The 10,414-nt window shown below is 35.4% G+C and overlaps 1 protein-coding gene and 1 pseudogene across 7 annotated transcripts in view; both read right to left on the reverse strand.

The window, feature by feature from the left end:
• ATG4C (autophagy related 4C cysteine peptidase) overlaps nt 1-8,255 on the reverse strand; it is a 104,580-nt gene extending 96,325 nt beyond the window's left edge. For 3 of the 6 annotated variants that reach the window (XM_081308495.1, XM_081308491.1, XM_081308496.1), the window contains exon 1: nt 8,114-8,252. The gene's annotated coding sequence lies outside the window, so the exon portion shown is untranslated. Of the gene's footprint in view, nt 1-8,077 lie in introns of all 6 variants that reach the window. The other 3 variants (XM_081308494.1, XM_081308492.1, XM_081308493.1) reach the window with 3 other exon arrangements.
• Nucleotides 1,053-3,959, reverse strand: LOC308656601 (acidic leucine-rich nuclear phosphoprotein 32 family member E-like; annotated as a pseudogene). Its single transcript, XR_014024293.1, has 2 exons — nt 3,064-3,959; nt 1,053-1,088 (listed from the first exon to the last, which is right to left on the reverse strand). The product of XR_014024293.1 is annotated as an acidic leucine-rich nuclear phosphoprotein 32 family member E-like (transcript).
• Nucleotides 8,256-10,414: the final 2,159 nt, after the last annotated feature.

Genomic DNA, 10,414 nt, shown 5'->3' on the forward strand with positions numbered 1-10,414 from the left:
GCTCTATTTTGTATTTTACTGAGTTGCTAAGGCTGGCTTTGAACTCACAATCCTCCTGCCTCAGCCTCCCACCTCAGCCTCCCAAGTCACTGGGATTATAGGCCTGCGCTGGGCCCACCATCAGTTTTCTACCATAGTGGTAGACTAAACATAATCTCTGCTTAGGATACCCTGAGAGGTGATGCATGTACAACAGTGAATAAACAAAGCTATCTTATATATTATTTTCCCCAATATAAATACAACTACCAAGAAATTCTTTTTCTCAAATTGAGCTTTATTTTATACAGAGCCCTAAAACTAAAACATTGTCACAAAAGTTCAGATGATTTCACACCCAGTATCACTATGATAATAACAGTACTAATCATTTAAATTCTGTGCCAAGAATTTTGTTAACCCATATACATATATCATTTAATCCTCACAACAAGGATGAGGCAAGTACTACTATTATCCTAAACTTATAAATAAAACAACAAAATCTTGGAAAGTCTACATTGCTTCTATAAGGTCATACAGCTAGAATATACCAAGAGATCTTAAATTCAAGTAGGCTGACTCCAAAGCCCATGATCTTTGTTCTATACACTATATTCTGTCACTTCACTATGAAATGTAAAATTTAAACTGATTGTATTGATTCAATAGATATCAACAATTACATACATGAGACACTTCAAAGAGAAATCAAAAGCATGCTTTTTTCCCAAATGCACATTTATATTTACATATGCATAGAATTTAACCAGATGTGAGTTTACTGTCAAATCCCAAGAAAGATAGAATTTAACCAGATGTGAGTTTACTGTCAAATCCCAAGTAAAATAATGACACTTAACTGTATTACTCAGTATCTATTGGTACATATGGTTTTAAACATTTTATTATGGGTTTGAAACTTTCTTTTTTTAAATAACAAATCTTCAATTTATTTGAAGCAATTCCATTTCAAAAGTTACAGCAGTCACAGGAAAAACAGGGAACAGTCAGAAACAATAAAAGAATGATCATGAGTACTGATTTTTTATTTGTTTTTAACACTGTCATGGCTTTATTCAAAAACACAGTTGCACAAAAGTATTAACCTCAAAGTTTAAGGAGAGATTCTTAAAGAACTTAACACACTATACACATAGTGCAATACAAAGAGCATTAAAATAGGACCCCAAAATTCTACAAAATATAAAACCTCCTCTTACTTATTTGCCTGAAAACACCACCCACAAAGCTAAATAAGTTCTTAAAAGTTATCTGGAGGTTCACTACGTGTTGTTTTCAAACCAAAGAACTCTAATTTTGATTGCACAATAAGATGATTGATAAGAAAGTCAATATATAGATTTCATTTTAAAAATAAGTATTTGATAATCTGGACATAGTATGTAATGAGAATTCTTAGAGACTAAAGCAGGGCATATCAATTCCTAAAAAATTAAGAGAAAAAATGTTAATGTTCTGTACTTTCTGACCCCCCCTACTAAATTTATTCCAAGTGTTTTTTTCAGTCAGTTGTGCAACTGTTTTAGTTTCTCCACAAATAACCTTTAAAATGCCAAGTCATACATTGTAAACTAAAAAAAAAAAAAACAAGCAGCAGCAGCACTAAGTAATTTAAATGTATCCTAGTAGAGAAGAATAGCTTCAATTAGTTTACTGACACTTTTTAAAACCTTACAAATATTCAAAACAAAGAAAAAATTTTTAGATAGTCAAGATGAACAAAGCAATTACCTTGAAGCCTCAATGACAAAAACAGAGACAGAGACGTACTTGTGTACTCATTATATTTTATATAGTAACCATGTAAGTAAGCACATACTCATACTTATCCCAAATATTCTTTTATTTTAATGAACATTCACTTGAAAATAAGTCTTATTTTTAATATTTAATCCCAAACATTTTTCCAACTGCCTACAATATTCCAATTAAATGCTACAACTGGTAATGCTTTAAAACTATAGGAACAACTAAAGGTTCTACTCAGAAAAATTATAAATACTGCACAGGGTTGGTATCCAAATAATTTAGGATGCCAACTTAAAAACTGACTTAAATGTCTAATTATCAACAGGCAATGAACACTGATACTTATTCAAAAACCCTCCTCTGCTTCTTTACTTTCTTCATCCCACTTATATGGTCTTACATGTTGTCAGTCAAGAAAGATTTATAATAAGCAGAGCTTGATGCCTAAAATTGTATCAATAACAATATTTGTATCTCAGAAAATTCTCAGTTTCTTCTACTATGTTTAAAACCCAGAGAGATCTGAAAAGGTGGTGAGGTACAAGACTAAAGGTTTTCTGGGTATCCATAAGTTTCCAGCTTTCTTTTGGAATAGAGAGAGGGGAGTCAACAAGAAGGGAAGGCGATCATAAAGAAACTGATAAGAAAATGCACAACTAAAACAAAACAAAATAAACAACCATTGGCATGTCATGATCTGCAGCCTAAAGAGAGGGCTCATCTGCGTGTCTCACTTAGTATAGGCAATTTTTCCTTCAAAAATAAAATCTTATCAATCACCACAAAATCCATGAATTATATTACGGACTAGAACCTCTCCCAAATCCACAAACTATATTGCTGAATAGAACCTTTATTATTCTGCTTCTACTTTACAACTTAATTCATGTGACAAAAAAACCACCCAAATATCCTTAGCTACTTAAAAAAAAGCCAATGCCTTCAAAATAAAGATCCCTGGAGCATCTCTTTAAAAAAAAAAGTAATAATAATCAACTTATTCAAGAGACTACTGTTATTTCATATTACAGATGACTGTAATTTCAGTTAATTTATAAATAACTTTAAAATCTTATGAATGAAATGCACCAAACTTCACCTGTGTAAAAGCAATCATGTTTTAATTCCGGACTAAAAATTACTAATACAATGAACTTGAACTTGAATTAGAAAATTAAGCTTCTAAATATAATTGCTAGAGAATGTCTTAAGGGGGGGAGTGTCAATGAAATTTTTTCTCTACATACAATATGATCATTAACAGACTAGTAAATCCTAACTGGAATGATAAGGCAAAAATAGTAAAACCACACTTTTCCATAAAAAGGAACACATTATCTTCTGTAGGGATGGCTATTGTACATGAAAAAACAAAGATGTGATCACTCTATTGCACACCCAGGAATTCTGGGGAATCTGGTCTTAGAATGATCTAGTCATCTTCTTCCTCTCTACCATCTTCAGCATCTCGTTTCCTCTTCTCCCCTCAGAGACCATTTTCTTCCTCTTCCTCCTCCTCTTCCCCTTCATCTACATAATCATCATCATCTTCTTCATCCTGAATTTCTTCTTTCATCAAGTAAGAAAGGCCCACTTCTTCTTCTCCCTCTCCCAATTCTGATCCTGCTTCATCTTCATCCTCATCCTCCTCATCATCTTCCTCCTCTTCTTCATTTCCTTCAGGTGGACCAGCTTCATCTTCCTCTTCATCTCCATCCTCATCCTCCTCCTCTTCGGAGTCAGGTGCTTCATTATATTCCTGATCAAATCCATCTAAGTATGTGATTTGTTGCAGCAATTCAAAGAAAGTTTCTCTGTAATCTTCCAGATTTGTGATCTCATAGTTAAACATGTCAAGAGTTTTCAAATTTTTAAGTTTTGCAGAGCTTCTACCATACTGAGATCTTTGATTTTTGTTTCCATTCAGATTGAGGTAGATAAGATTTGAACATTTTTCTGCCAGGACTTCCCAGCCTCCAGAAATTATATTGTTACTAAGTTCCAACTTTCGAAGTTTGTTTAAGCTGGGAAGTTGGGCCAATGAACTAAATTCCACATTAGCTATACTCAGAAATTCTAGTTCTTTAAGTGTCATTCAGGCCTTCAATTTCCCCATTGACACACAGGCAATTATCAAGAACTAATTCTGTCACCTCCTCCAAGGCTCAGTTCCTTAACTCCATGTTAATCCTCTTCTTCATCTCCATGTCCTCCTCCTGCTCTTCTGCTCCTACTCTCTTCCTTTCCCCTTTCCTGCTTGTTCCACTACCCCCTAACCCTAAAATTTTTAAAAGATTTGGAAATGAATGAAAAAAACCCACAAATTTAAACGCCCACTACCACCAGATAGATGTGGGGGAGAAAGAAAAGAACAGCAAATGGAGTCCAAGGAGTTGGGACTCTAACTCGGCTGCCCCCACCTCTTTGTCCACATACCCACTCACGTGCACTCGTGTACACACGCACACGTGCACGCGCGCACACACACACACACACATACACACACACACACACACCAGCAGTTTCCTTCCCCTTCAATGGCTGCTCCGGGTTTGAAACTTTCAAAAGAAAAAAAGTTGGAGGAAAAAAGTAAGGTGAAAGTTAAGTTGACTTTTAGAACAACAGATGAGACTTTTTGAACATAGGTTCAAAATAGACAGCAACATTTTTCCAGATGCTTTCATCTAGAACTTCATTCTCCCTCATTCAAGGAGAAACAATGCAAAAAAAAAAAAAAAACCTTACTATAAATTTACCATTATTCAAATATACTAAACAATGACACAAAAGGGAAAAATAACTAAGAATTAACCTTGAACACTACTGCCACAATAAAATAATTTTAATAAACAAAGCATGTCCCCCCTAAACCTGATCCTCTTTCAATGTTCTGTTTCTCAGTGAATTTCATCACAATCCATCCAGTTAAATAAATCAAAAATCTAGGTGTAGCCAATGACATTTTGTCTTTTCAACTTTCATATCTAATGTAATTCCCAGTTCTACCTCCCCAACATCTCTGAAATCCATTCACTTCTAACTAATTATCTTACAATTCACCTCCACCTTCTCTAGATTAATACTATCTCTCAGTGGGCTACTCCAGCAATCTCCTAACTGGTCTCTCAGTCTTCTGCCCTTGATAATCAATTCTTCCTCTGAATAAATAATATCAAATACTTTTTCATATCACTTAACATAATTGTAAAGTTAAATCTCTTTATCTGATTTACATCTGCTTCCTCTGCTACAGTAAATTCTACAAAGGTAGTAACTATATTTACTCACTACTACATCACTGTGGCCTAGAAAAGTACCCAATTATAAATAAATGCTAAATGATTGAATGTGTGTCAGAGATTACATCACTCATTGTAAGGATACCTTACGACATCAAGCCTCCATCACAGAATTTTATATTTAACTCTGAAATTAAAATTCATCTTACTATTAATACTCTTAATCTGTTTAAATAACAATATTTCTTTTCTCTTACTGAATCATAAAATAATGATGCTTTTTGGAATTTTTTTTTAATGTCATGATTCACAATTCACCTGGGGGGCTCACTCATTTCAAACTGGTAATCTAGCCTTTCTTCTTCCTTGGCTACTATCCCACTCTCAACAATCAATAATTAACAAACCTATAGATTCTTTCACCAATATATTCCTTTATTCCATTTTCAATAAAGTCACTCTAAATCTAACTCCTCATTACTTATCTGAGCTGTTACTGTGACTTCATTTATTTAAACTTTTTTTTTTCCAAATTCAACCAACATTGTGCACTTACTACATGCAAGAAAACTGAAGACACAAAGTAGCTCTCTATTTACCCCTCTCTCTAATTGCTCTCCCTAAAATTTAGCCTTAGGAATTTTTGTTCATTTTATGCTTCTATCTGGAATTACTCTTCTCCCTATTCCTACCTATAAAATCTCTACCCATTATTAAAATTCCAGATTAAATCTCATCTTCATAAAACCTTCCCTAGTCAACCTCTCTTTTTGACTTTAACATTCGAAAATGCATAAAATCTAACAATTATTACCTATACTTTCTGCTTCCTTAGGCAAAGTTTACACTTCATATATTCTTCTAGACTATAAACTCCCCAAGAGCAGGAGCTTCTGTTTGTCTCTTTTGTTCACTGCTCTATCACCTGCACCTAGCAGAGTAATTGATACAATAAAGCCACAAAGCAAGATCTTTATACATTCCAGGATGTAGAACAAATCTTTGCAACTGTAGTACAGTGGGAAGAATAAAAAATAAAAATTTAAAAAAAAACTGGACTGAAAGACATACACTCTTTGAGCTTCAGTTTGTTCATTTGCTAAATGTAAATAATAATCAGTGGCTCCATGAATTGTTACAATTAATGAAGATAATGCTTCAAAAGCATTTGGTACAGATGCCAGGCAGGTGGCACACACCTGTAATCCCCATGGGGATGGAGGGGCGGGGATGGAGGGATGGAGAGTTCAAAGCCAGCTTCAGCAAAAGCGAGGTGCTAAGCAACTCAGTGAGACCCTGTCTCTAAATAAAATACAAAATAGGGCTGGGGATGTGGCTCAGTGGTCAAGTGCCCCTGAGTTCAATCCCTGGTACACCCCCATCCCCTGCAAAAAAAAAAAAAAAAAAAGCATCTGTATAGATAAGGACAAGAGAACACTTATCAGTGAATGTTCTGATGATTGTATTAAAGAGTAAGAAGTATTCAATGACTATTAAACAAAATCTCAGAAAAGTATCAATTTGAAACTCAGGAATATTGGGAAAATATTTTTAAATTTGAATAATGTCTAGCTTCTTAGGTTTTTCCATTAAAGAGTTCTATGAGTTAATTAATTCTGAAATATACATTTAGCCCCAAATATTAAGCATGGCTGAAACCATTTCAGATTAATTAGGAATAATCCTAATTTGATAATACAAGTATTAATGTTAATTTTATGGACAGGTATAGATTGTATTGTTAAAGAAGAATGATAACTTACTATAATATATAATGCAATAATAAGAACAGTAGTTGCAAACTCTTTTGAGTTAGAAGTGGCAAACTCATTTGAGTTGCGTTAGTCTCAGAAAGCAAGGGAAAAAAATTTTGTCTACAAAACACTAGTGAATAGTATTCAAAGCCCTTTACCAAATCTAGAAATATAGAAATACTTCATAATTATCACAAACACCTTTTTCAACATATGTACATCCCATTTCACAGAAAAAAAAAGAGCACCAATAGCTTTCAAACTTACTAATTATACAACTTCTTATGTTTTCTGCTTTTTAACTTTAAACAGTTCTCAAAATTTCATAGCAAGTGAATTGATCAGCAATTCAATACAGCATCAGATAACCTGACTAATTAGAACCCCTTCACTGTTAAGGAAAAAGCTTTATCAATTTGAAACTCAGAAAAGACATAGATTTTTCCTTTAAAGCCTTTCCAGTTCCTCTAAGTACTTTCAATGATTCATAATCTAATTATAAATCACAAGCAAGAAGGAAAGACCACTCCCTTGTGCATCTATGTGCTATCAACTGACACAAAATCACTGCCAAAAAAAAAAAAAAAAATCCACTGGGACATACAGTACGGAAAACAAAAGAAAATTCCCATCTAAGTCATTTAAACATAAAAGGCTGTAGGACAAGGTATTCTCAAGTCTAAGGTAGTAGCGGACCACATATAGGAAAATAATACAAAATGAAAATGTAAGCCAAAGAAGCTATAATAAAAATAAATTCAATAAGCAAAGTCAGAATTGGCCGTTGTAACTCAGGGTCATCATATGTTAAGAATGTATCCTGAACCTTCAATCTCAAAAGCGAAAATCAAATAAAATTAGTGAACGTTAATATTCAGATAGAAAGGCATCAGAATTCCCAAGGTAAGGTGTTACAGTTTGAAACAGTGACAAAGACCACAAGAGGGGAGAGGGAATAGGAATGAGAAAATGAGATCTTAAGAATTTAGTTTTTTGTGTGTATATTTGTTTTTGTTTTTGTTTTCCCCAGAGAGAAATGGGCACCTGGAAGGGGCCAAACAGATGAGACAGCTCAGGGCACAAGGTCGTGCCTGGAATACCTAATAAAAAACCGCAATGAAAGAGAGCTGCCCACGGGAAGGCTTACGGTTTGTTATCTTTAGAGCCCAAGACAGGGCAAGGAGGAGTCAGAAGACAAATGACACTGGAAAGCGGAGAGGAGGGAGGCGCCAACGCCTCGGAGAACCCAACAGTTGGCCATAGGGTCTCCACTGGGGGCAGGGCCCCCCAGAAACCCCTGCCATTTGGGAGTTAGAGACGCTAATTCCCGACCTTCTCGACTCCCCTCGCCTCAAGCCGACCCCTCACCGAAAGAGAAGGACCCGAGAACTGTACAAATGTGCAGGAGCCACCAACCCAGGAAACGCTCCACCTCTAGCAACGGCGGCCACAAAAGCAGCCGCACGCAGACGTTCCAAACTCTACGTCGCAGCCTCAGCTCCGCGGCCACGCGGCCACCGTAGTAAGAGGAACAGCCTCTGCCGCGAGCCTGCAGATCAGCCACTTCCGGGGCAAAGCCTGGCGAAGAGCGCGGAGGAGCACTGACCTGCGCTCAGGTGGCCTCCTACGTCCAGCCTTCCCACCGGTTTGCCTCCCGTGGCAACCGCTGATCACTCGTGCCACGAGGGCAAAGCCCAGAGAAGGCTTCTTAAGCAGTGTCTCTCTGATGGGCTAAACCTTGCTACAGCTGTCAAAAATGTTGAACAAGTGGACTTCAACTACCAGCATGCCGTGCAACACCACGCTTGCTTTCGGCTCAAGAACTACAAGACCCAGTATGCACGGCGCCCTTCATTCTCACTGTCAGACAGTTTAGACCTCTAACCAAGCCACATTGTGATAAAAATACCACTATTGTCTTAACCTGTTGCAAGGGTACTTGGAGCCAGGCTATAGTTAGGACTCTAGGTTAAGTAAAATACCCAGATACGTGCGCACTCACTTTCCATCTTTACATTCTTTTTAAGGATTGAAACACAACAGTCTGGAAGAGGGCTCACTTTTAAAAGATTTTGAGGGAATGACTAAATCATAGTAAAAAGAAAATTCTACATGGTTTTGCAGTACTGCAGATTCTGTTGGCGCAACGACTGCCAGACATTCTCCTAAAATACCTAGGAAATTATAGTAGAAACTCAAAGTAAAAAATAAAAAAATTAAAAAAAAAAAACAATCTGTACGTCAGGACTATGAAACCACATGGGAATGCGAACCTTCCAAAATGCAGAATTGAAAAATTCTAGATTAAACTTGAATCATTATTTTCCATTTTTAAATGTGAATTTGTTTATTTTCATCAAAAAACAGCTCTAGGTTAACTAGAGCTACTTATATTTCATTCATGTTCTGGGGGCAATCAAATAACCAATCAGAGTACAAAATAACACATAGAACATTTGTTAGAGTGAGCAAGCAAAGTAACCCTCTTCTTGCCTATTTACATAGCTTGTGGTTCCATATATAGACGGACAGAATTCTTTTGATTATTTAGGAGAGAGAACATGCATCTAACAAGCCATCTGGATGACTTTTTCTAACTTCCATAAATAATTGGATGACAAGAATAAGGTTTATTTTTAACTTACTATATTAACAAGCCATGAAAAACAATTCTTGGATTCATAAAATAATTATGTGATAATTATGCAAAATTAAATTGTGTGACTAACATAAGCTTTAGGTTTCTATGGATTTATAGCAAAATAAATTTTAACTGGTTAGAAAAACAGAATAGAGGGCTGGGGTTGTAGCTCAGTGGTAGAGCACTTCCTAGCACATGTGAGGCATGGGTTCAATCCTCAGCACCACATAAAAATAAATAAATAAGATAAAGGTATCCTATCCATGTACAACTAAAAATATTTTTTAAAAGAAAAAGGAAGTAGAATACCTTTCATTTTTACAACTTTACATGCAAGTCACAGAGGGATCTTATATTCTATAACACTGACAGTATCAACTACCACACAAACTGCTTTCCAACTCCAATGTGATAAATTATGCAGCACTAGCAAGTAAATATTTAAAATCTATGATCATGGAAAACAATCTGCTGCTTTCCATACTTGTGCACCAAAACAATATGAATGCATTGAGGGAACATTTTCATCGGAGTGATTCAAAGGTAGTGTTAATAAATTATAATTAGGTTATCTGATATTTATAAGTGTTTGTAGAAGACAAACACATAATTGTATCCACTTATTAGTGATGTTATTAAGGAACCTTTTAAAATATGCTAAATATTTGATAAACATATTTCTAAAGCAGTCTCAATGATGGGTTGTGAAATGAACATGGAAGAGCATTTAAAGAGTACATAATTTATGTAACAGACTTTGTTTTTAGAGATTCTTGCAGCTGAAATACTCAGCACTGTTCTCTCCTCTAAATGCATTTTGGACTTTCCAATTCAGCCAATTGCCAACTACATCAGAGTCAATACTGGTCAAACTGTTTAACAAATAAATAATAAGTACTCCTAGGGGCAAAGCACTCTAAGCACGCTGGGCTGTTTCTGAAGCCCAGATAAATTAGATAATTAAGAAAGATTTAAAGTAAAAAGAAAAGTGGAGAGAAGAGATTTAGCAGAATGGAAAACAAAGTAAA

This window comes from Spermophilus citellus (assembly GCF_964194105.1).
Source record: "Spermophilus citellus genome assembly, chromosome: 9".
In the NCBI taxonomy this organism is placed as follows: Eukaryota; Metazoa; Chordata; class Mammalia; order Rodentia; family Sciuridae; genus Spermophilus; species Spermophilus citellus.